The sequence below is a fragment of the Myotis yumanensis genome, unplaced genomic scaffold, assembly GCF_028538775.1.
Source record: "Myotis yumanensis isolate MYYU_CA2020_CCGP unplaced genomic scaffold, mMyoYum1.0.hap1 SCAF_1, whole genome shotgun sequence".
NCBI classification, from domain to species: domain Eukaryota; kingdom Metazoa; phylum Chordata; class Mammalia; order Chiroptera; family Vespertilionidae; genus Myotis; species Myotis yumanensis.
In genome coordinates, this window is record NW_027223752.1 from 48,800,302 (window position 1) to 48,825,005 (window position 24,704).

Genomic DNA, 24,704 nt, shown 5'->3' on the forward strand with positions numbered 1-24,704 from the left:
CCCAACACAAATGTATGCACATACTAGTATATACTAAAAGTCAGGATAAGAATGTTCATAGCAACATTATTTGCTAATAGCTTTAAGTTGGAAACTACCCAAATGTTCAGCAATGGATAAATTGTGGTATATTCACATAATGAAATATAATAAGCAATGTAAATGAATATATTACAGCTACAGGTAAGAGCATGGATGACTCATAAACATAATGTTGAATGAAGGAAACCAGATGCAAAGGAGTGCATGTGTGTGATTCCATTGATATAAAGTTAAAAAACAAACACAAATAATCTATAGGGCTTAGATGGCAGGATAGAGATTACTTTGGGGGAGGTAAGAGAAGGTCTGATAATCTACTTCTTGACCTGGGTGGTGATTAAAGAAGAATTCACGTTGTTAATTCATTAGGCAGTACACTTACAACTTGTGTACCTTAACTCCAAATGATGGGTAGGCATATGAAAAGATATACAACCTACCTGGTAAATCAGAGAGTTGAAATTTAAAATGACACAGCTTTTTCTGTACCTGATGCTGGCAATTAAAAAAACCTGATGCTATGACCAGTGTTGATGAGTATGATAGTGGCTATCTAAATCAGAACAGAATCGCCTGGCTGGTATAACTCAGTGGTTGAGCATTGACCCAGGAACCAAGAGGCCGCCGGTTCGATTCCAGATCAGGGCTCTATCCCCTGTAGGGGGGTGTACAGGAGGCAGCTGATCATCATCGATGTTTCTATCTCTCTATCCCTCGCTCTTTCTCTCTAAAAAATAAATAAATAAATAAAATCAATAAAAACATATTTTAAAAAAATAAATTAGAACAGAATTTTAGGAGAGAGCCTTGGTATTTTTTTTTTTTTTTTACCAAAAATTGAAATGTGCATGTCTTTTGGTTCAGAAATTCCATTTCTAGGAATACAACCTTCAGAAACACTTACACATAAGTGCACACATTTATGTACAAGAATATTTACTCTAATATTGTTTGTAACAGTAAAAAATGGCAAACAGCCTGGCGTCCTATACAGCTATGGGAAGGAATGTGGCTGTGAAAGAAAATGGTGGAGGCCCTGGCCAATGTGGCTCAGTTGGTTGGAGCGTCATCCTGTATACTGGAAGGTGGTGAGTTTGATTCCCAGGTCTGAGCACATACCCAGGTTGTGGGTTCCATCCCTGGTCGGGGCGGGTTCTGGAGGCAACAGACCAATGTCTCTCTCTCTCTCTCTCTCTCTCTCTCTCCTTCTCTGTCTCCCTCCCTCCCTCTCAAAAAAATCAATTCAAAAAAGAAAATAAGGGAAGCCTATATGTACCTACATAGAAAGAGCTCCAGGGGACACTGTTAAAGTAAAGGGGGGGGGGGGGAGGGGGAGAGGTCACAGAATAGAACATATTGCGTAATCTTGTTTATGTATAAATGACTGAGTGTAAACTTTAAAAACTCACAAAAAATTTAAAACAGAACTGAAATCCGGTGTAGCTCCTTTGCCCAAATATCTTATAAAATAAACTTAGCTTCTCTCTCAAAATAGATTGCACTGTATAGGAATTCTGAAAGGACTGCCCCACAAGAGGAAGGAGCCGTTTCTGGTTGCACAGCCTCCTAGCAGAGCCTAGCTAGCGACGCAGAAAAGCAGCTCCCACGCAGGCCTGAGCCAAGGCACAGGCAGTGTCTCCAGATCTTTGTGCTGCGGAAGCACTTTTCAGCAATTAACTAATCCTCCTCGAGGGCGGGGCGGGCGGGGCTCCCCCACACTGGCACTCCCCCTCCCCCCTCTGGAATGCACACAGGCACCCCCAGAAATGGCTGTACTTCAGCCCCCGCCCCACCTCAGCCCCCAAACTCAACTCGGCCAGGTGAGGAGGGCCTTCAAGGCACCCTCCAGACACGATAACAACTTGTTCTCCAGGAAGTTATACTGTTCTCTCCTCTCCTGGCTCCACCGCCACCTGTCTCCTCCAGGCTGCCCCTGCTGCCTGCTGAGGAAGAAGATTGCAACAGGCCCCGGAGAACCGCATCCTCATGCTTTCAATTTCACCTGTGCCATTTCTTGCTCCAGGGTCCTCTGAATAAGAGAAAGATGTGTGGGGTCCTTTCCACTTCTTAGTGTGCAAGTAAAATAAATAGCAGAGCAGTCTCTCTGTCATTATAATTTTCAAATGGTTGGTGTCTGGAGCAAAGTTTCCCAGACTTTGGAATTTCACGAACCATGAACATTCCAAAAATGTAGGATGGCTCATTTCTATTTTGCCAAGTACAGGCATTTAAAAAGCAACCCGAACTATTGTCATCATCACTTCAATGGCTGGGCATCCTAACACCGAAACAATGTGGTCATGACCATCTCTGATTTTTAAAGCAGCACTTTAGATTTAACATTAGTACACTTGTGTCTACGAACAATAAACACATATTTCACATAGACTGGTGAACATTTCCTCACAAGCTCGCACCAGTTCCCTTGGAAAGACCTGGCAGAGATTAAACCGTAAGTTTTCAAACCTAGCTATGCCTGAGAAAGACAGGAAGGCATTAAAAGATAGATATTCCAGCCCTAGCTGGTTTGGCTTAGTGGATCGAGCATCGGCCTGTGGACTGAAGAGTCCCGGGTTCAATTCCAGTCAAGGGCACATGCCCAGGTTGCAGTCTTGATCCCCAAATGGGAGGCGTGGGGGGGGGGGGGGGGGGAGGGGTGGTGGGCGGCGTGCAGGAGGCAGCCGATCAATGATTCTCTCTCATCAGTGATGTTTCTCCCTCTCCCTTCCTCTCTGAAATCAATAAAAATATATTTTAAAAAAATACATATTCCAGGTTCCCAACCCATATTTACTGTATTAATCAGTGAGCCTCATCAAGACTGGGATATATGTTGTTGTTTTTTTTTTGGGGGGGGGGGGGGGTTGCATATAGAATTCAGGTTTTTTTTAAGGTAAAACTTTATATGTACTTATAAGACATCAAATTTCAGTTATTAGGCAAATCAATCATACAAAACTGTTTCCAGCAGTAATTAAAGAAGTGATAACATTTTACCAGTGTAAATGTCACAGAATTCAAGTCACAACTTGGATCTTCAAGATCTGCTTCAGTAAAATGCGGTCAGTTTTAAGATAAACTTCCTCCTCTGGGTATCCTGCTCTCAATCAAGTCTTTCTTCGTCACCATCCTCTCACACAGCCGGGTAGCTGCGATTCCCCCGGCTTGTTCTGGTCCTTGGCCATCTTTACATGGCCATTCTTGCCCCCAGCTGCGCTCCAGCTGTGCTTGACAATCCGATATTTACTGCTATTTGATGCTGCTCCTTCAAAGCCACAGTCAACCACCAGAACGCCGTGACCTAGGTCTTCACTGCTGCAGTCCGGATCATCACCAACGCCTTCTTCGCAGCACCGGAAGCTGTCATGCATCTGCAACAGAGGTGGGCTCTGCAGTTGCCACTGCCTTCGCGAGGGACCTCTCCTGCACACGGATGTCCAGGAAGCCAGCGTCATTGGCCACAGAACCCTCGGGCTTGTATTTGCAGGGTCCAACCTTTGCATGATATGGATGGGATTTCTCTGAGTCCAGCCCTCCCCGTTGGACTTAACATACTGGCAGGCATTATCCATTAGGCCACCACTGCGGCCCTTATTGCCCGACACTGAGAGCAGGCTCCAAGGTTCTGATCACTTGGTGAAATAAGTTTGCCAGTTTTCTGGAACAGCTCAATAAGAACTACGGTGACCCTGGTCCTTCACAGGAACCACACAGCCTTCCTCTCTCCAATCCACAGTTGGGGGAATTCAGCAGAGAGGTTCCCGGAACACTTTTCTTCTCATGTGCTTCTGATTTTGAAGGCCATTCACCACTTGCCTGAATTCTTCATTGGTCATGTCACCAAAGGCATCCGTTGCCATGGTGACGCTCTGTTTCCCTAGGTTGTATTCCTGGTTGTGCAGCTCAATCATGTTCATATTCTTGTCCCACATCGTTCTCCTCCATCCTCCTTCATTCAGGCCATAGAGTTTCCTGTGTGTTGCCTTCCCCTGGTTCCTTCGTGCATCTAAACTTCCATCAAGTTTTGGGGCAGCTGAAGCTATTCCTCAGCAAAGGGCAGTCAGGAAGAGGGAAGGATTCATGTTTTTAAAACCTGTGGCGGGCACAGCTGCACAGGTACAGTCAGTATATGTAGGCCCAGGGGTCTTTGAGCAAGACTAGAGCATGTGTATTTTTTTAAATCTTTTTTACTGTGGTGAAATATACATCACATAGAATTTACCATTTTAACTAACCATTTTTAAGTGTGCAATTCCATGCTATTAAGTATACTCACCGTTTTATGCCATCATCACCACTATCCTTATCCGAAACAGAAAGTCTGTACCTGTTAAATAATAACTTCCCATCTCCTCCTCCCTCAAACTGCTGGTAACCTCTATTTTACTTTCATAAAATATGTGTCCCTTTGTGTTTGGTTTATTTCACTTAGCATGATGTTTCAAGGATTATCTGTCATAGCATGTATTAGAACCTTATTCCTTTTTATAGCTAAATAATATGCCATTATATGTAGTTACCACATTTTGGTGAACAGTTGAGTTATTTCTACCTTTTGGGCTATTGTGAATAATGCCACTATGAACATTGGTGCATAAGTTTCTATTTCAGTCCCTGTTTTCAATTCTTTTTTTTTTTTTATCCAAATGCCTCTATAAATTAGAAAATGCTGTTTATTTTACAATATGAATTTAAACCTTCACTTGTGTTAACTTTAGGTGTGACTGTGCTGTGGTGGTGTCAGAAATTTACACGATTTCAGACATCATTAATTTGTTTCAGCATTTCCCCTACGTGCTCGCCCTTCATTTTTAGGATGGGCTGAATGCACCTTCGCTGGTGGGCACTGAGAGTAATGGTGGGTTTTTGAGGACTCGGTACCTTTTTCATCTTTTGCTGCTGATAATCTTTTTTCATAATAACCTGTTTGATAGCATTGCCCAAATGTCAAAATTGATCAGGCATCAGCTGTAATTCGTTCTTCATGTGTCTCTCACTAGCAGAGAGAGCTGGGAGCTGATAATGAAAACTATGACATACTTTATTCATCCTGTTCCTATCTTCTTGTTTTTCCTTGACTTCCTCATATTTGTCAGCGAAGGGCTCAGCCATTTCCCATAGACCAGTGGTTCTCAACCTTCCTAATGCCGCGACCCTTTAATACAGTTTCTCATGCTGTGGTGACCCCCAATTTCATTGTTACAAATTGAACATGATTAAAGCATAGTGACGAATCACAAAAACAATATGTAATTATATATGTGTTTTCCGATGGTCTTAGACGACCCCTGTGAAAGGGTCGTTCGACCCCCAAAGGGGTCGCGACCCACAGGTTGAGAGCCGCTGTCATAGACTTTCCTCTCTTCTAGACAATAACTGAGATCTTCTCGTTGTTTCTTTTTTTGGTCACATAATAATTTGACCTTCAGCTGGACCTGCCCCTTTGCCAGGTCCTGTTTAAGAATGTACTGTTCCCTGAACACCTGGGTGGCTCTGCTGATGAGATGAAGACATTCCTTATCAGATGATTTCAAAAATGCTGGATTTGCAGCACTATTTTACAAAGTGCTTCTAAAATGCTTTTCAAAGGAATCCGAGGGTTCAGCCAGAATTCAGAGGGGAGGCTCTACCACTGCAACATCTTGAGTACAAAGCAGGGGAGGAGATGCTGGGTGGACTGTGCTTAATAAAGGCCTTGGGAGGCATTTGTAGGTACTGGGGATGCAGATCGTCACGGGCCCCAGAATCCTCGGATCAGAGCTGACTCCCTGCACGGCACTGGCTTCTTACAAACAGTGTGCTCCACAAAGCATTTCTATTTGGGAGTAACTGCCTATAAACCAGCGGTTCTCAACCTGTAGGTCGAGATCCCTTTGGGGGTCGAACGACCCTTTCACAGGGGTCACCTAAGACCATCGGGAAACACATATATAATTACATATTGTTTTTATGATTAATCACTATGCTTTAATTATGTTCAATTTGTAACAATGAAAATATATCCTGCATATCAGATATTTACATGACGATTCATAACAGTAGCAAAATTACAGTTATGAAGTAGCAATGAAAATAATTTTATGGTGAGGGGTCATCACAACATGAGGAACTGTATTAAAGGGTCGCGGCATTAGGAAGGTTGAGAACCACTGCTATAAACTATCCTTATCTTCATCTGATCCAAGAAATGTAGGAGATTTCTAAATCCAATTAGCCCAACACTATGTTCATTAGCTTCCTGAGTCCTGTGATAGCTTGAAGGACCCTTGGGGTCTCTATGAAGATTAATCGGACAAGAAAAGTCAGAATCAAAGGGATCACCCTCTACAAATGCCAGTTTCAGGGCAAGCTCCAGCTCCACACACTCATATACGAACAGAGAAGGGATGAGGTCGGCCCTGCAATCCCAGGACCTGTCTGATGTTTGATCATCTGCTTCTTCCCCTTCCAGCACAACACAGGGACACAGCTTCCTGATTCAGCAGCGATCACTAAGACACTGGGGACATGGGGTAAGCAGAGTACAGCACAAACATTGTCACCATAGTTGTCTTTAGCTGCAGGATGCATGAGCAATAGACCTAACGGCTTCCTCGTATTCCCAGGGCTGTGTAACACACTAACGTATGTAAGGAAAGTCTCCCCATTCTCATATCAGATGCACACTGGGTATGCCACTACTTGATCTTTGCCTTTTTATCTGAATTTAATTTGGGGGACTGTTGCCAATGGTCCAAAGTCAAACGCAACTGCTGACTCTCCTAAAGATGTGGCGCATGCCCTGCCTCTATCTGAGTATTAGACCTTCCTCTGCTGCTTCTGACAGTGTGATGACCTTAGGGGGTGTCTGGGGCTCACGTAGAGAGAAAATTCTTGTTACACTGTCTGATGCCAACAGCACCCTGTGGGGATCCAGCATTTCACTTGGATACCAGGCAGCATGCCTTGGAGTCAGAGAGGCAGAACTGGTGAACAGTCTCAGCGATTGGAGGGGTGCTGCAGTTCACTGTTCATTTTCCACCTTCAACTTCAGAACTCATCCCCCACCATTTAGGTAATTCTAACACCGTAAGTCCTTCTATTCTTATAAGTGCTATGTGATGTTGTGTTGGACTTAACAAGACTTGATGGATTTCAAACAAGGGTGGATTTATGTAAAGCAACCTCTGGTTTGGGGGGAGGGAGGGCGCCTCACCCACGCCGCTGAGGCCCCAAAGGCAAACCACTAAGTAACAGCTGTCTTCTCCTTCCCACAGGAAGAGTTCTCCACTAAAGCCTGAGACCAGGTTTCTTGTCAGCAACTGTGGCAGCAGCGGAGATGGACAAAGGCAATGATAAGAAGCCGGTTTCTCAGCCTCTAAGGGCTCTGGGTTTTCAGTCCCTCCTAGAGACACGGAATAGGACATGGTTCTCTGTTCTCAATTCCTTTGGGAGAAATTGCTGGATCATATGGTCATCCTATGTCTAACTTTGTGTGGAACCACTGACCCGTGTTCCACAACAGCCGCACCATTTTACATTCCTACCAGCAATGCTCGAGTTCTGATTTCTCCAACCTTTGCCAACACTTGTTATTTTCTGGAGGTTTTGTTTGTTTTTTCTTAGTTATTTTGTTTGTTTGTTTGTTTGTTTTTGTAATAGCCATTCAAAGGGGTGTGAAGCAATATCTCATTGTAGTGTTGATTTCCCTAATGACTAATAATGTTGAGCATCTTTTCATGTGCTTATTGGCTGTATGTATATCTGCTTTAGAGAAATATTTAATTCTTTGCCCACTTTTTCCCCAAAACAACAGCAAATTATCATTTCCTACAATTCTGAAGGTAGAATGGGTGGTAATTCTGTTGGCTCGGGTCACTCATGCAGCTGCATTTTTTCAGTAGTTGAGCTGAACTGGAAGAGCCATAAGACCTCACTCGTTATCTACTTATTTTAAAACTAGGTTGTTTGGGATTTTCTGGTGTTGAGTTAGAGCAATTTTTAATATATTCTGGACATTAATCCCTTATTAAATAGATTATTTGCAATTTTTCCCCATTCTATGGATTGTCTTTCCTCTCTCTTGATAGTGACCTTTGATACATTAAAGTTTTTATTTTGTTGAAGCCCAATTTGTCTTTTTTTTGGGGGGGGGGGTCTGTGCTTTTGATGTCACATCAAAAAAAAATCAATACCAAATACAATGTTATGAAATGTTTTGCCTATGTTTTTCAAATTTTATAGTTTAGCTCTTAAGTTTAGGTTTGTTTTCCATTTTGAGTTGATTTTTGTATATGGTATAAGGTAAGGGTCCAATTTCGTTCTTTTGAATGTGGATATTCCATTTTTCCAGCATTATTTGTTGAAAAGATTGTCCTTTCCCCATTGAATGGTCTTGGCACCTTTGTAAAAAAAAAAGACAACAACACTTGAGCATAGATGCAAGGGTTTTCTTCCAGGCTCTCTATTCTAGGCCATTGGTCTGTAAGTCTGTCTGTATGCTAGTACCATCCTGCTTTGATTACTGCAACTTTGTAGTAAGTTTTAAAATCAGGGAGTGTGAAAACTTTAACTTTCTTCTTCTTTTGCAAGATTGTTTTTGACTATTCAGGCTCCTTCAAGACGCCATATGAATTTTAGAATGGGTTTTTCTATTCTGCAAAAATAGTGCTGAGATTTTGATAGAGATTGCATTGAATATGTAGAGCAATTTGGGTAGTATTTTATCTTAACAATATTAAGTCTTCCAATACCTGAACACAGTATATTGTTCCAGTTATTTACATTTTCTTTAATTTCCTTCAGCAGTGTTTTGTAGTTTTCAGTGTACAAATCTTTAGCCTCCTTGGTTAAAAATTTATTCTTAAGCATTCTTTTTAATATCATGGTAAGTGGAATTATTTTTTAAATTTCCATTTCAGATTTTCTTTGCTGGTGTATAGAAATGTAACTGATTTTCATGAGTTATTTTGTATCCTGCAGCTACTGAATTTGTTTAACTCTAGCTGGTGTGCATGGGTGTGTGCACACATGAATGTTTGAGAAATCCTTAGGATTTTCTGCATATAGGTCATGTCATCTGTGAACAGAGATAATTTTACTCCTTCCTTTCCAATTTGGGTGCCTTTTATTTCTTTCTGATGCTTAATCATGCTGGCTAGAACTCCCAATACTATCCTATCTAATAAAGGGATAATATGCAAATTGACCCTAATGGTGGAACCACCAGGAACAACTGGTCACTATGACATGCACTGACCACCAGGGGGCAGATGCTCAATGCAGGAGCTGCCCCTTAGTGGTCAGTGTGCTCCCACAGGGGGAGCGCCACTCAGCCACAAGCTGGGCTGATGGCTGCGATCACAGCAGCAGTGGCAGGAGCCTCTCCCACCTCCTCTGAAGCCTGAGGGCTTCCAGGCTGCCAGAGGGATGTCTGACTGCCAGCTTAGGCCTAATCCCCCTAGGAGCTGGCCTAAGCCAGCTGGTAGACATCCCCCCCACCCCCACCCCCACCTCCGAGGGCTCCTGAGCTGCTAGAGGGCACAGGCAGAGCTGAGGGACCCCCCTCCACCCTGAGTGCATGAATTTTCATGCACCAGGATGATTACATGAAGGTGGGATTGGATTCCAGGATAGTTAAGATTCTGTGCTCTTTTGAGGGTGGTTGCTCTGAAAAAAAAAAAAAAGAGGTATCAAAGGTGTGTAAATCTAGATGCACAGAAACAATGGGCAGGGCTTGCTTAAAGCAAAGATAAACCTTTTAGCCCAGCCAGCACGGCTCAGTGGTTGAGCGTTGACCTATGAATCAGGAGGTTCAATTCCCTGTCAGGGCACATGCCCAGGTTGTAGACTTGATCTCCAGTGTGGGGCGTGCAGGAGGCAACTGATCAATGATTCTCTTTCATCATTGATGTTTCTATCTCCCTCTCCCTTTCCCTTCCTCTCTGAAATCAATAAAAATATATATTTTTTAAAAAAGATAAACCTTTTACTAAAAAAGGTATATGCCGGGGATGTGACTCCCGACCATGACCTGCCCAGTTAGGAATGTGTGATCCGGTCAGCCTGTGAGGTTGCTTCCCTGGAACCCCTGGTGTGGAGGTTCACCTGACTTTAGCAGCGTCCATCTAACTAGCTTCTTTCCACAGGTGTAGCAGGTCTGTAGCCGCTAGCGTTCTGCACAAGCCCCTAGCCTGAGAGTGCAGGGAGGAGGTGTTATGTACAAAATGCAACTCAGAGGAGTCAGATGGCCAGGGGTCCGGTCCCCTGAGACCTGGGCCAAGCAGATGGCGCTGCGACAGGAAAGAGGAAGCTTCGTGGCACGGGTTAATGTGAGGTTGTCCTCACTAAAATCCTTTCTTAGTCTGCTGATGCCTCAGATCACAGTCAATGAAGAAGTGTCATAAACCTTGCAATTAGGCAGAAAAGCAATTTCCTACAGGTTCCGTTGCCTTTTAAACTCAGTCTCTCTTCTCCTCACCCCCATCTTTCTCCGGGCACTAGGCTATGTTTCCAGTTAAAAAAAAAAAAAAACTTGTTTGGCCACTTGTGTAGAAAGAGGAATTAATGTAATATTTGAATTCTCAACGGACTGGTTCTCCTTGGGAGCAAGTAGCCAATCGCATATCTGAGGAAGAACAAAATGTCACCGAGCCTGAATGAGCAGTTCCTCAATCATCCTGCAGCACCCTGGCTGTACGCACAGAACAGCTTCCTCTCACCTGGTGAGTCACACCTCCCACACCCAGCAGGGTGCAGAAACACCGAGTGAAACCTGGATAAAAGAGTAAGAACAAGTCAGGCCGGTGAAACATTCCCCTGCTGTCAGTTTGGTGACATGCTGAACCCTGCCTCAAGGTGGAGGGAATCCCAGGAGGGTTTTCAGCAACACACGGTTTTATAGGGCGCCCCCTGCTCCCTACACCCCCACCCCCGGAAACGAGGGGCCTGCAGTGGGGCTTGGAGATCTTTAGTCCCACAGACATTTCCATCTTTAAACACAAAAGTGCATGGAAGCTCTGAACACAGAGTTTCTGTTCGTCTTGTATTAAGGGGAGGGGCATTTCTACAGAGTTCTCCACCTTGAGTAGATGATAAAAGCCAATTTGGAAGATCTGAGTTTCCTTTTCAAAATCCAAGATGTAGGTAAATCAACAAACACTTACACTGTTCCTATTTCAACCCCTCCCTCGCATCCCCCTTGCAGCTCACACCTATGAAATGGAGACGAGGCAGTGATAACAGCATCCCAGCCATTTAGAACTGGCTCAGAGACCAGAAGAGATGATAGCATTAGAAGAGATTATAGCATTAACAAGAAAGGCTGTGAGTAAAAATCCAAAGCTTGAGACCCAGTGCTCAAATATGTTCAGCTACTGTTAGATCCGAAACATTACTTCTCAAGGTAGAGAAAGGCTGGTGGGCTTGCAAAGGTGTGCACTTACCTACCAGGGTGAGGTAGCCTAAGCTGTGACCTTGATGAACACAGAGGTTCCTCTGTCTCTTTATATAAACAGAAAATGTTCCAAACAAACTTGCACTAGGTCATTCCATCATTATCGTGATGGCTTTTGTCCATAAACATGTATTAGGCATCCACTTGGCCAGCACTGACCCGCCCAGACCTATTTCAACTTCCCTGAACCATCACCTGGATGGCAAACATCTCCAAGGGCATTGCTTCAACACTCTTCTGGAATCATATCCATCAAAATTTGCACATAGATATCTGACACAAGCTTTCATTGTAAGTAGGTACTGAAATAGAGGCTCATAATTAGCTCTCTGGGGAGGCAAATGTGTGGTAGAGCAGAGCTCAGCAGGAGAAAAGTCGAGGCAGGTGTTGAAGAAACACTGCGCGGAGGGGGGTGGTACAAAGGTTACTTGAAGTGCAGGCAATACCACGGAAGTAGGAAAGGAAAGGGAGTCATCCCTGCAGACCTTTCTAGCTGTAATTCCCATCCACATCAGCACGTGGTTCTGAAAGAGGGCTTGCAATTTATCTAACACCAGGCAATCCTGGAGGTGTAGCGGGCTGGAATGTAAGATACACGGTCGTGGACAGGTCACAGCTCCATGAGGACGGCATTATGTCCACCCACGTCTCCAGCCCCGTGGCCAGCACCTGCCCCACGATTCGTGTTCCTTAAATCACATCCTTCCAGACGTCCCCACTTGTTACTTTCTTAACCTTTTTTCATCTAAATCTAAGACTGGACATCAAACCCTCATGCCTCTAAATTTAAGCACCCTGCCATTGTGCATAGAACTGGCCTTGATCCAGAAGGAGGGGTAGGATGTTTGTTGACCTCTGTTGTGCCCTGGTGTGAGGCTGGCTCACCCCAGATGAAGCTCTGGCTGCCTCACTTACTTTCAAAATGTTCCTGCCTCCCCTGAGAACGCAGAGAGGTAACATGCAGCACCAGGACTTAGCACTCACTGTGCCCTGCCGCTGTCCACTCTTTGCAACCTTTTTTCTCACTTTGTAGTGACTCTTCGCGCTATTCTTTTTCATCTATTTGGAGACTCTCACCAGATTTCTCTAACTCAGATTTCTCTAACCAAACTCTTTTCTCTGCTCAGATTATTATAATTGAAGTTACAATGGATTTGAGTGTTCATTAAACTTGAAAAATTTTGCCACCCCATTATAGTCCATGGTGGTCTAGGTGATGAAGAGGGATGCCCTAGAGGAGCTAACAACTGCATCAAAAAAAGACTATGTTCACCCTGGCCCGGTAGCTCAGCTGGTTAGCACATCGTATCGATATGCCAAGGTTGAGGGTCCGATCGCCAGTCAGAACACATACAAGAATCAACGAATGAGTACGTGAATAAGTGGAACAACAAAGCCATGTTTTTCTCTCTCTCTCTCAAATCAATTTAAAAAAAAAATTATGTTCAGCAGGAGTGTTTCTTCTTTCCCCAATATTCATGAAGTTGTATTTGCACCAGGAATGAAGCAGGGTTTTCCGTGCACAAATCTGATGGGAAAGATGCTTTCCAGCAATACTGTCCTTTAGAGCAAACTAACAATTCTATTCAGTTCTCCTCACACCTGGTCTCTTCATAGTGAGACAAACCTTAGGCAAATGCTATCGCGGTGGAGTTTGGGTAATTACACAATGCTTCATGCTACATAGACTAACAGTAAGATTTCCAAATATGTCTGAGTACAGTATTTTATTCCTGGCAGAACCCAGGAGCATAAGGAAGCATGAGGATGACCCCAAGTTTCAAGCTGTGATAGTGTGCCTGGCTCTACTCTTTGAAGGCTCTTTGTAACATGGATCCATAAACCAGGAAGCATACAATACTCCAAAATAAAATTCAACGGAAGCTCAAACCTGCTCAGAGGATTTTCACATACAGACAAGCACATCAAAGTGACTTGTATCTTTTCACTCCAGCCCAGGAGTGGACCTGCAAGAAGGGTTAGAACTCTTTGACAGCGACAATGCCCAGCAAGAGGGGCCCAGAAGTCACCTGCTATGAACCTTCCCTGGTGCTATCCATTTCCTTTATTTTGTCTCCAAGACTCCTACCCCGAGCCCTGACCGGTTTGGCTCAGTGGATAGAGCATCGGCCTGCGGGCTCAGGGGTTCCAGGTTCGATTCCGGCCAGGGGCATGTACCTTGGTTGCGGGCACATCCCCAGTGGGCAGTGTGCAGGAGGCAGCTGATTGATGTTTCTCTCTCATCAGTGTTTCTAATTCTCTATTCCTCTCCCTTCCTCTCTGTAGAAAATCAATAAAATATTTTTTAAAAAAAGACTCCTACCCCGAGGAGAGCTCTCAGAGGGTTTTATATAATGCACCCTGAAGAAACTGTCTCATTCACCCCTGATCCCACCTCCAAAAAAAGCCGCGTTTCTAATTGTTCACTGGTGGGAGGGAAAATACTCATCCCCTCCTGGCATGCCCAGAAGTGGTGCTGGAGAAGATGTAAGCGACCAGGAGTGACATTACCACGCCAGAGGATTGCGCAGCAGGGGGTGGGAGGAGCTCAGGGTTGTAGGGAAGCATAAACCACAGAACTGTTGTGCCTTCAGAAACTATCATTTTGTAACTAAAGAGCTGACAATGATGTCAATGAGCATCCTATCTTCTCTTTACGACACTGATCTGTTCACTCACAAAACTAAAACTTCTAGGATTTCTTCCCAAAAGCCATATATTTCCAAAAAATGCAAAAAGTTGCACTGAAAAGAAAACACTGGTTTGAAGAAAGCATTTTATTTTCATAATGTTTTTATTAATGTGTTCATTCATCATCCTTTTTAAAAATGTTTTTATTGATTTGAGAGAGAGAGAGAGAGAGAGAGAGAGAAACATCCATGTAAGAGAGAAATTGGTTGGTTGCCTCCCTCATGCGCTCTGGACTGGTGTTTGAACCTGCAACCTGGATATGTGCCCAGACTGGGACACGAACCCTCAACCTTTTGGTGCATGGGATGATGCATAATCAACTGAGCCACACTGGACAGAGCCATCATCTTTTTATGAAATATAATATTCAGTGAATTTTTTTTAATATTAAAATGCAATATGTGAGGGAAATTGCAGTAAAGAAAGCAAAACTACAAATTGTGGCAACAGTAGCTGGTGATGATGGTAAAGTCTCTCTCTCTCTTTTTTCTTTTTTAAGTCTCTTTTGATTCCCTTTTAGCCAACCTTTATCAAGCACCCTTGTGTGCCGAACAAACACCATGCTAGATGCTTCGGAGATATAAGAAGGCAGCATAATAAGTGGTCTATACCCTCACGGATTTTAGTTTAATTGAAAAGAACAGCCATATGCAGCTATAGATACAAAAATCGGAGTTCTAGGACATGAGCATTGTAATGGCCAGGAGCCTTGGAGCCAGACTGCTTTGGTTTGAATCCCACTCTACCACTCAAGCCAGGATCAGAGCAGCACAAAGTTTAAGGAGGTGCCAAAAACAACCCAGTAATCAAGATACATAATATTTTAATGTGATGTTTTAAAAAATCAAATTAATGTAAAAGCTGTATGATGCATGAAATAGCAAACGTTTAAATAAAGGCAGGTTCCAATAATGCTGGGCCAAGTCACATCACAGCCCAACGCCAAAGGGAAATGTGCATCCCTATATACATGGTTCAGTGTATGTTTTACTGGTTTAAATTCTTTATTTTTACCCCAAACAGAATTTGTTATAATTTTATTTTATTTTCATGGAAGCAAACTCATCACTTACCAGCGTTGTAATTCTAGGTGCGTTTCTTCACTCTCTCTGTCTTTGTTTCCTTTTCTGTAAAAAACAAAGGTAGGAGAAACAGTGCTATCTCACAGGGTTGTGAAGATTAAATGATTATTGTGTATTAAGCACTTACAACAGTGCCCAGCCCATACAAATTCTCTTCAAAGCCCTTCTTATTGCTGTATCTTTATTATATAGACAATGAAAGTTTTAGAAGATCAGACATGAGAGATCAGTTTTAGCTGAGATGATTGTCACTCACTATCTGATACATCATCACCTGAATCTATGAGGGGTAGGCTGCCTGCTCACCAGTCTATAGCCTGGTCTATAATAGGTCAAGTCCCATAACAGGCACTACGATAGGGGAGATGGGATTTGAATTGGTTGGCCTTGAATAAATAAATATAGGGTGTCCCCCCCAAATGAATATACACACTTTGAATAATTATAAAGGCAGTGTTTATTAAAATACATTTCATCTTTAAAATTGAGCTAGCAGCAGTTACAGTGTGTATACTTTTTGGGACACCCTGTATTAGAAATAGAATTAGAGATGATGAAGAGGGTATGATGACTTTCAGTGTACTAAGTTGGAATTACTAGCAATACACCCAATTGGAAATATCCATCAGTCATATGGAAATGTGATTTGGCACTTGGAAGAGAGACAGAACCAAAGTGTAAATTTGTGTATAAGTCACATGGTTGTGATAGGAGCATCGCATAAACAGATGCTGTCTCCATGGGAGAGGGTGTGCGCAGAGACTAGCAAAGAGCAAAGGACCAAGATGTGGAGACAATGATTGGATGAGTCTGAGGAGGAGCTAGGAAAGCCACGTGGGAAGTCAGGATGATTCTCAAGAAGTAGGAGCCGCCAAGTATATAACATCTCCCTGACTCCTGACACAATTCTGAAATAAATGAAAATGATCTTGAGTAAGAGAGACCCAGATTCAATAAGGGGCTCATTCTAAAATATTTTGTTCCTTCTGAAACTTGATGAAAATTTACAAGAAACATTCAGCAGTTAGTAGAATATATTTTAACATCATATATGTACTTCTAATTAAAATCTAGAAAAGAGATGCTCAGGTAAGTTAGTAAATGACAAAGTCACCAACTGCTTTGGAAAGCTGGAGAATCTAACCTTCCCTCGTGCTTTCCTCTTAATATGGAACATTATATGGCCCCTAATTGGTAAATTGATTATTCTTCAAAAATTTTATTTTTAAGCCAGTAGTTTGGAAACATCAGCAATGTGGCTTGGTTCCAATCCACCTTGTAAATACTTATTTTCCCCCACAATGTCCCTGAACCATATTATTGATAGTTCTCTATCCCCCACCCCCTTATATAACAACCATCATACTAGATGGTTTGCCTATTTACTTATTTCCTCTACAAGTTCCTTGAGGGCAGAAGCTGTGCTTTATTTACCTTTCTCAGCACATAGCACCCTGCCAGGCTGACATAGGGTAGACACTCAATAAATATATACTAAGTGAATAAATAAATGGGAGAATGGCATTCTGAGCTCTCTTTCAGTCAGTGGAGAAAGAAATTCTCTCCACTTTCTTAAACAGGGAATTATAAGGCTTCTGGGGACATGGAGTGGAGGTATGTGATGGGGTGTGGGTTAAAGAGAGAATACCCTTGAGGCTGTTAAGAAAGGGATGGTGGCAGTTGAAGTAACCCCAAGCATGGGATGTGGAGAGAGAAACACATTAGTAGAAATGTATAAAAAACATTTACAAGCTATTTATAAGCTCATAAGGTATAAGTTGTCATGATATACACTGCTGGTTGCCTGTCTAAATCTATCCCATCCATCCTTGGGAAAGCAGAGAATTGGTCTCCATGGCCATGTGCTATGGAAAGGGCACCCTGGGTCAAGCACCAAGGGAGTGGTCTAGATTCAATTCTAGCCAAGAGAAGAAATCTGCTGGGGTGGGGGCATAGTTCTGGGAGAAATTCTCTCCCTACTAAGAAGAGACAAGCAGCTCTTCCTTTCCGACCCACCACCTGTAGTGGAATCATAGCTAAGATACAGATTTTCATGAAAACCTTTATGGGAAAGACCATCATTCTCAAGGTTGAACCCTCGGACACAATAGAAAATGCAAAGGCCAACATCCAGGATAAGGAAGTATTTCCTTCTGATCAGCAAAGACTGATCTTTGCTTGCAAGCAACTGGAGGATGGACGTACTTCATCTGGCTACAACACTCAAGAGGAGTCCACTCTTCATCTTGTGTTGAGCCTTCATGGTGGTGCTAAGAAAAGGAAGAAGTCTTACATTGCGCCCAAGAAGAATAAGCACAAGAGAAAGAAGGTTAAGCTGGCTGTCCTGAAATAATGCAAAGTGGATGAGAATGGCAAAAGCAGTCGCCTTCGTCAGGGGTGCCCTTCAGATGAATGTGGTGCTGGAGTTTTATGGCCAGCTACTTAGACAGACATTACTGTGGCAAATGTTGTCTGACCTATTGCTTCAACAAACCAGAAGACGAGTAATAGCATATGGGTTAATAAAAGATGTGAACTGGAGAAACCAAGATGGCGGCATAGGTTAATGCCAGAGTTTGCTGCCTCGAACAACCACTTCAAAAATACAACTAAAAGACAGAACGGACATCATCCAGAATCACAGGAAGGCTGGCTGAGTGGAAGTTCTACAACTAGGAGGAAAGAGAAAAGCATACTGAGACTCAGAGGAGGCGCAGTGCTGAAGTAAAATACTAAGGTGCGGAGTGCATGCGGAGTGGGCTGGCGGCTGAGGGCGCGGTTGTCTGTTTCAATCGGGAGAGAGTCTCAGACTCTGAGCTCCAGATTCAGGCAAGTCTCTAGGGACCCAGACTCAAACGGGAGAAGCGGGACTGTCTGGCTTCGGTCGGGACTCAAAGGCAGCTTTCTCTCTGAGGTTTGCAGCGGTTGCTGGGACTCTGAGAGGCAGAGCCCCTGGGGACAGGACTGAGAGCAGCCATAACTGCTTGCTCTGCCCACCCTGTTGATCCCCTGGGACCCGCCCTGCCCAAACCCTGCACAGAGGCATTTGCTGGATAGCCTCAGGCAAAGGCTAGATTAGCACCTCCCTAGAGCACAGAAGTTCTCCCACTGCAGACACAGCTGATTCTCACAGCCAGTTGGCCTGGAGGTCAAATTGCCCCCAGTTTACCTACAACAATCAAGGCTTAACTACAACAAGACTGCGCACAAAGACCACTAGGGGGTGCAGCAAGAAAGCATAAAAAATGCGGAAACAAAGAAACAGGACACAAATGTCAGAATGGGAGGATATAGAGCTCAAAACCACACTTTTAAGGTCTTTTAATAATTTTCTAGAAACTGCCAATAAACTTAATGAGATCTACAAGAAATCTAATGAGACCCTTGATGTTGTGATAAAGAACCAACTAGAAATTAAGCATACACTGACTGAAATAAAGAATATTATACAGACACCCAACAGCAGACCAGAGGAGCGCAAGAATCAAGTCAAAGATTTGAAATACGAAGAAGCAAAAAACATCCAACCGGAAAAGCAAAATGAAAAAAGAATCCGAAAATACGAAGATAGTGTAAGGAGCCTCTGGGACAGCTTCAAGCGTACCAACATCAGAATTATAGGGGTGCCAGAAGATGAGAGAGAGCAAGATATTGAAAACCTATTTGAAGAAATAATGACAGAAAACTTCCCCTACCTGCTGAAAGAAATAGACTTACAGGTCCAGGAAGCGCAGAGAACCCCAAACAAAAGGAATCCAAAGAGGACCACACCAAGACACATCATAATTAAAATGCCAAGAGCAAAAGACAAAGAGAGAATCTTAAAAGCAGCAAGAGAAAGAAACTCAGTTACCTACAAGGGAATACCCATACGACTGTCAGCTGATTTCTCAACAGAAACTTTGCAGGCCAGAAGGGAGTGGCAAGAAATATTCAAAGTGATGAATAGCAAGAACCTACAACCAAGATTACTTTATCCAGCAAAGCTATCATTCAGAATTGAAGGACAGATAAAGAGCTTCACAGATAAGGAAAAGCTAAAGGAGTTCATCACCACCAAACCAGTATTATATGAAATGCTGAACGGTATCCTTTAAGAAGAGGAAGAAGAAGAAAAAGGTAAAGATACAAATTATGAATAACAAATATGCATCTATCAACAGGTGAATCTAAGAATCAAGTGAATAAATAATCTGATGTACAGAATGAACTGGTGATTGTAATAGAATCAGGGACATAGAAAGGGAATGGACTGACTATTCTTGGGGGGGAAAGAGGTGTGGGAGATGCGGGAAGAGACTGGACAAAAATCATGCACCTATGGATGAGGACAGTGGGTGGGGAGTGAGGGCAGAGGGTGGGGAGGGAACTGGGAGGAGGGGAATTATGGGGGAGGGAGAGGAACAAATGTAATAATCTGAACAATAAAGATTTAATTAAAAATAAAAAAAGATGTGAACTAACAACAACAAAAAAGAGCCAGGTGGCCCTGGCCAGTTTGGCTCAGTGGATAGAGTATCCGCCTGTGAACTGAAGGGTCCTGGTTCAATTCCAGTCAAGGGTACATACCTCTGTTGCATGTTCAATTCCTGGCCCTGGTCAGGGTGCATGCAGGAGGCAACCAATCAATGTCTCTCTCTCACATTGATGTTTCTTTCTCTGTGTCTCCCCCTCCCTTCCACTCTCTCTCTAAAAAAAAATTTATATATATATATATATATATGTATATATATAGTAAAGCATAATATGCTAATTAGACCGGACAGCCAAATGACCTTCCAGACATCATTCTGTGGTGAGGGCTGAGGCAGAGGCAGTTAGGGGCAATCAGGCAAGCAAGTGAGCAGTTAAGGGCAATCCGGCAAGCAGGCAGAGTGGTTAGGGGTGATCAGGCAGGCAGGCGAGCAGTTAGGGGCCATGAGGAAGGCAGGCAGAGTGGTTAGGGGTGATGAGGCAGGCAGGCGAGCAGTTAGGAGCCAGCGGTCCCAGATTGCGAGAGGGATGTCCGACTGCCAGTTTAGGCCTGATCCCACAGGGATCCCTGCAGGTCAGGCCTAAACCAGCAGTCGGACATCCCCCGAGGGGTCCCGGATTTTGAGAGGGTGCAGGCTGGGCTGAGGGACCTCCCCTCCCATGCACAAATGTCGTGCACTGGGTCCCTAGTGTGTGTGTGTGTGTGTGTATATATATATATATATATATATATATATATATATATATAATATCTCAATGGAAAAATATCCTTGCATAAGAACTGACAACACACACACACACACACACACACACACACACACACACAAACAGAGAGAAAGACAAGTGCCCAGCTGATGTGGTTCTGGTTGAGCATCAACCCAGGCACCAAGGGGTCACCGATTCCCAGTTAGGGCATATGCCTGGATTGTGGGCTTGCTCCTCAGTGGGGGGCATGCAGGTGGTGGCCAATTGATGATGTTTCTCTCTCATCGATGTTTCTGTCTCTATCCATTTCCCTTCCTCTCTCTCTCTCTCTCTTAAAAAAAAAATCAATAAAGCATATTTTCTTAAAAAGAGAGAGAAGCAAGAAGATCTGGAAAGCTTGATGCTTAGAAGTGCTTCAGCTGTCTTGGGACCATAGCGGGAAAGCCAACACATATAGGGTGGCAGAGGGGAATTAGGGCAGAAGCTGGGTTTTCTTTGATGTTGCTGAGCCCCTGGATTGACCAATCCTAGACCTAACCTACCTCTGGCCTTGTTAAATGGAACATAAATCCCACTGTGATTTAAGCCCATTTGAATCCATTTCTGAAGTCAGTAGTGGTTATGGTTTTATGAAGACCTGACTTCCCCTCTTCTAGTAATTCATTAGTTTTACCAGGATCCAGGCTTCATATGTGTGAAATAAACTAGACCTATGAATTCCCCAAATGTGGATTCTTTGTTTCTTGGAATCAGCATCTATAATGAATAAAAATTTTTAGCAAATGGTTATTTTAAATACATCAGTGAATTATTGAGCTCACAAGCTGTCAGAGATATTGCACCGAAGCCACCTTGCTACCCAAGATTGGAAAGTCTATAGTAAATGGATTCTATTCAAAGAAGCACCTGTCCTTAGTAAGAAGCTTGATTGTGGGTTGTATGCCATTTCGTTTGTAATGCAAATACTTGTTTCTAGCTGCAGTAGAAGTCCCTTATTAATTAGAGATAAAAACGCTGACTTGGTTTACAGAATGCAGACAAGAAACACTCCTCATTCCTGACTCTAAAAAGTTAGGGTGTGAAAGGAGAGAGTGACATAATTCATACCTAAATAAATTGCATCTCTTATGAAACTTTAAGGAATCACAGAAGATAGTGACACCTAATACAATTAAGCCTTCTATTTGGCAGCCCATGGCCTTTCAGCACTTCTATTTTATTTTTCCCCTCATTAATTTTAAATTTTATTGGCAAAACTTTAAAATCTATTAATTTGTTTTTTTTCCTCATGTAGTGACCCTTCTCTCTTCTCCCTGTTATATATATTTTATTGATTTTTTTACAGAGAGGAAGGGAGAGGGATAGACCGTTAGAAACATCGATGAGAGAGAAACATCGATCAGCTGCCTCCTGTACATCTCCTACTGGGAATGTGCCCGCAACCCAGGTACATGCCCTTGACCGGAATCAAACCTGGGACCTTTCAGTCCACAGGCTGACGCTCTATCCACTGAGCCAAACCGGTTAGGGCCCTTCTCCCTTTTAAGCAAAAAATAAGTTCTGTGCTTCCTTGTCTCAAAGGAGGTCTGTGGCAGAGCAGAAAGCATAGTTTGCCGGCAAGATATTTTCTTTCTTGACTTTTTAAAAAAACAAACAAACATGTTTTTGTTGATTTTAGAGAGAGAGGAAAAGAGAGAGAGAGAGAGAGAAATATTGATTGGCTGCCTCACACACACCCCCACTGGGGATCGAGCTGGCAACCAGGGCATGTGCCCCAAACTGGTGACTTCCTGGTGCATGGGATGATGCTCAACTAAGCCACGCTGGCCTTCTGGACTTCTGTTTTCAGAAGTAGAGGACATTAACCCGTTGGTGTAGCAGGGAGGGGTTGTAAGGGAAACATGAAGAAAGTGCAATGGTCATCACACTGAAAGATTCCCGAGGAGCCCTGATCGGTTTGGCTCAGTGGATAGAGCGTCAGCCTGCGGACTGGAGGGTCCTGGGTTCGATTCCCATCAAGGGCATGTACCTTGGTTGCGGGCACATCCCCAGTGGGGAGTGTGCAGGAGGCAGCTGAATTGATGTTTCTCTCATCGATGTTTCTACCTCTCTATCCCTCTCTTTCTCCCTTCCTCTCTGTAAAAAATCAATAAAATATATTAAAAAAAAAAAAAAGATTCCCGGGGAGAGGAAAGAGGGGCAGAGTTCTCTGGATTCCTCAGCTTTAGGGACAGAGACATCTCCCTAATAGTCCCTAAGGAGGTAACCAAATCTTCAAAAGTTTATCGTTGTCGTACACCTAGGGAGATAAGACACTAGGCAGCAGCCTTGCCAAAGATCCCACAGAGGAACAGAGTCAACAGGTTTGAGGGAACTGCACTGGCCAGGAACATGGGTGTCTCAGCAGTCGCCATGCAATCCAATGACCGGTGACCAGAGGGCCTCCTCCATATCTCGGCGCTATGAGACCCTGAGCTTCCAAATGACTCTTGGAGTGAGGGAGCTTTGGGGCCAGTCAAGTATGCCTGGGAATATAATTCCTTCTTGCTATGTAGGAAAAGATGATGTTGAAATTAAGTTGCTTTAAATACATAAAAAACTCATTATCTCTTGTCACTTAGGTCTGTGGCCTGGGATTCACACCTGCAAATGTTGACAATTAGAGCCCATACTTAATGAAATTTCTCTCTACATTTTTGGTTGTATCCATTTTGGGAACACACTAGAAAACTTTGACTCTAGATTTGTCTTAAAGTCTGTAGCTACAGCTGCTCTCAGGCTTGTTTCCAGACCATTCTAAATAGAGACCAACCGGCAGGACTGGAAACACCTCTTTAGATTTGAGGACATTAACATCAGGTGGCCCCGTCTAATTCTTGGTCGCAAGCAACAGAGGCCAGCCCTGGCTAATTTTATCTAAACTAGAATGTACTGGAAGGATTTTGAATAGTTCACAGGGTAGATGGGAAGTCTGGCGAACAAAGCTCAGGAAGTGGGCTGGAAACCAAGCGAGAATGGGCTGTAAGGGTCACAGTCAAGGTCCTTTCACAGGATAACCTACCCCACTGCTGCCACAGGAAGACACCGGCAACACAAGTGACTTCTGAAATATTCTTGAATCTTTGTTTCACTCCCTTATTATTCAAAGGCCCAGAAAGGAGGGACCGAGCCTGGGTCCTGCATCACACCATGGGTGCCTGGGGGAGGGGGAAGGGAATCATCCTTGATCCCGTGTGGAACACTGCACCTCCCAATACTACATGCAGGGGGAATTCCTTCCAGATGAAACGGGGAAGCTGAACAGGACACAAACAAACTAGACAAATGCCCACCACGTCCCCCAACACTCAGGGAAAACAAAAAGGTGTTAAAGTTCTGAAAACTCCAGCTTTAAATTAACTACCTTGGAAATGTATTCACCTTATTTCCTGTAATCGAGCCCTGTAAAAGCTTTATGCAGGCTCATAATTTCACTCCCACGTCGATTTGTAAACCATGACCCTGATTCCTGCTGTGTACTTTGCCCTGCTCGTTGGCCCTGGATTGCTTCTTCTGTTGATTTTAGATTACTGCAGCAATTCCCCGGGCTCAGGGACGGAAACTCCTGCCAGGCCCCTAAGTCCAGAACAACCTCTTCACTTCATTTGTCACCTCTTACCTCTACCCTGAATGCACTTGGGTCCTGTTGACTTCCTGGTAAAGTTAAGAGGGAAGATAAACTTAAGGACCATAGATTTAGAGGGCTATTTTTGTCTCCTTACTTATAGGCAGAACCAAATTCTCAAAAAAATAGGAATGCGGCTTGTTTTTTAAAGCTCTTCAGAAGCGGGAAAACACTGTCCTTGATATATACAACAGTAAATAAAATACAAACTGTGTTTGAAGATTCAGTAGAAAACAAAGAACACTTGTTTTAAAAAAAAGGAAAAGAAAAGATACTCAAAGGCTGTCTCCAAATCCATTCATGAGCACAGGAGGAGTATGTCCAAGGGATCATGACAATGGCAGGGGGCATGGCATGCCCACACCTGTGCCTGCTCTTTGCTGAGTCTCCAACTCTGAGCAATGGACAGTGAGCAGACAGAGCCTGTGTACTCCCTGAGGCAGGGCAGAAGTCCTCTCTTATATCTGGCAGCACTGGATGGAAACACCTCAGGATCTGTGTCTGACAAAAGAATCTCCTTTCTTCGGGAGGTTCATCGGGATCCAGGACATGACAGAGCATACACAGGCTCTGGAAAAGGAGAAGCTAGATGAGGTCTAAGGGCCCATTGGAA

The 24,704-nt window shown here is 43.5% G+C and overlaps 3 pseudogenes; 1 reads left to right on the plus strand and 2 right to left on the minus strand.

Annotated features, from left to right (window-relative positions):
* Positions 1–3,164: 3,164 nt before the first annotated feature.
* LOC138997808 (procathepsin L pseudogene) lies at positions 3,165–4,124 on the minus strand (annotated as a pseudogene).
* A 676-nt stretch (positions 4,125–4,800) lies between these two features.
* Positions 4,801–7,448, minus strand: LOC138998599 (nuclear pore complex protein Nup88-like; annotated as a pseudogene).
* A 9,404-nt stretch (positions 7,449–16,852) lies between these two features.
* On the plus strand, positions 16,853–17,757 carry LOC138999479 (ubiquitin-ribosomal protein eS31 fusion protein-like; annotated as a pseudogene).
* Positions 17,758–24,704: the final 6,947 nt, after the last annotated feature.